Here is a 2,556-nt window from a genome sequence, read left to right as displayed (position 1 = left end):
CGCCCCCCGTCCCCCGCCCCGCGGCCGCGGCACGGCGGCTGCCGAGCCCGGGACTCCTCGTGCCGAGCCCGGGACGGCGGCGGCCTGGTGAATTGTAGCTGCGACAGGGAACACACGGACGACGGACGCACCCTCGACGTGGAGAACGTAAGCGACAGCCCCAGAACACACCTGGKCTCTTCTCGAGACCGCTCAGCTTGCTGTAACTTGCTGATGTTTTGACTTGGCAAAAGAAATTGATATTCAGAGCAAAGATGTTGCAAGAAAGCACCTGCTTTCGTAGTGGGATATTGGCACGTGCTTACGTAAACACAGACTTAGCGCTGGCTCGGTGACCGTGCGGGGCGAGCGCGACGCGGCTCCCCGACGGAGCAGGACGCGCGGAGAGCCCAGCGCGGCCCCGCGAGGCGAGCGGGGCGCCCGCAGGGCTTTCCAGCGGCCTTTCCGAGGTCTCGCTGGAGGCGGTCGGGCGCCCCGCGCGCCCCGGGCCCGGCTCCGACGCCGTCCGGGGCCGTTCGGGCTCGCCAGGACGTCGCCCGCCAGCCCCAAACCCGCGCCACACCGGTAGCTGCCACCTATGTTCTACACATATACAGAGAAAAAAAAATATACATATGTATCTTTTTTTTATTAAAGGAAGAAAAARGAACAGAAACCATGCCCCACCAAACCGAGAAGACGTCTGTTCTCACTGCCTCCCTCGGGCTTGCTTTCTTCTTCCCCCACGTTTTGTGTCTTTTTATAATCTCCCTGTAGTGCATGGCTGAATTTAGGCTGTTAATTCCCCTCAGTAAGGACTAAGTTCTTGCTCATTTCTGCAAGACAACACCCCACTTACAGATGCTCTAAAAATAAGTAACAGCAGTGACACAATCTGGCTATTGAACTTGTCTGAAAGAAGTGGGTGGGGGACGGGGAATTTAGCAGCTCTGACACCTCAGAAAGCTCTGCCCTCGCGGCAGGGAGAATAGCTGGAGCTTTTCGCTTCCAGTCCAGAAATTTCTCCACGTGAGAGAAACAAGCCCCGCAGAACCACACGCGTCCCGCGACTGCGCAGGGGCCTTGCCACGCGCTTAAATACAGGACCAAGCCTCTGGGGTCCGGGGCCGTCAGAAACACGGCAAGGACCACGAGAAACCGGTCCAGGCATTTATTAATGAAACTCCTGCCGCATTGGGCACCTTGCAGGAGCCACTCCCAAAAAGAAAGCAGGTATCGGAGCCTGGGAACGCTCACGGACGAGCTGCAGAGTTTTGACCTCCAAGAAAGTCAGACGGGGGCGAAGGAACAGGATCACCCGCCGGATCGGGCTTCTGACACTGCTGTCAGAGACGAACTCTCCGTGCRGACTGCAGGAAGTTGCGGAGGCGTCGGCGAGCTCTGGGATCTCCAYCTCCCGGGCGAACCCAGCTGCCGCGGCGAGGGGCCCGCGCCGCAGCGGGCGCGAGCCGAGGGCAGCAGGTCCGCGGGCAGCAGCCGCCGGCGCCGCGCGCGCCGGGCAGTGCGAGCCCGGGTCCTAACTCGTCTCCTGCCGCCCCCCAAAAGCAAAAGTCAGGCAGAGCAATGCAAAGCGAAGGGTGTAAACACGCTGAACGAAACCAAGCATCCAAGAGGCTTWCGAAGTCCCAGTGTCCTGGAACTGCAAATCAGACCGTAGCAGACTCTACCATTAGATATTTACCGATTTCACCCGTAGACTCAAAACGGCTTCACAAACTACAAGGATCATTTTCCCTGCCTCCCAGTTTAGAAAACTAAATGTGTTGGACAATGGCTGTATGTGTTTCTTCCTTTTGCAGTGCTCAGGGCCTGTTGATAYATGAAATGTAGCATTTAAAAAACTRTAAAMTCAATATGCATAAAATAAGAAATACATGTTTATGTTTGCAGTGACACTGCATCGGAAATCAAGAGAACATACTGGGCGCTGGCTACTTTTTTATCTGTTACAGTCTTCYGATTTACGTTCTAAAAATATGACGCTTTCACCTCGGTTTGCTCGCAGCAGTTTGCTCTGCACTGCAATGCAGCCCAGCACGCTGTTTTGCTCTGGATCCAGCTCCCCTCGGATAGTAGGTAGCTGCGCGCTGCCTTGTTAGGTGGATTTGCCTGCTCCGTACGCAGCTGCTCGCCCGGGTATCAGCGTGGAGGCTGTTGCATGCTGAGCGAGCAGGAAGGGCCGTGCAACACCCGCATTTTCTCCCACCCGTGCTCGGAGCGCAGCAGCAGCCGCCCTAGCTCCCTTGCAAGCTCCCCATGCAGGCCGTGTCCCTCTCTCTTGCAGTCTGCSTCTCCAGGGCTGTCCTGACTCCCTCCTGCTCCGCGCGCTCCTACCGCCGCGTCCCCCTGCTCTCCGCATCCTAACTGCCTTTGCTTCCTTCTGCTCCYGGACCTTCTCCAGGGCCCCGAACGCTTTCGGAGGGGGGGAGGACGCGTCCTCACGCGCCGCAGCGCAGCAAGCCGGCGCCTCTCGGCACTGCCACCGCCGCGCTTCACCGCTGTATTTTCTAGCCACGATGCAGCTGTGGCACCAGCCCACAGAAGTGGTGGCTCACG

The sequence above is a fragment of the Rhea americana genome, unplaced genomic scaffold (genome assembly GCF_003343005.1).
Source record: "Rhea americana isolate MKP2758 unplaced genomic scaffold, rheAme1 scaffold_193, whole genome shotgun sequence".
NCBI classification, from domain to species: domain Eukaryota; kingdom Metazoa; phylum Chordata; class Aves; order Rheiformes; family Rheidae; genus Rhea; species Rhea americana.
This window is presented reverse-complemented; position numbering follows the sequence as displayed.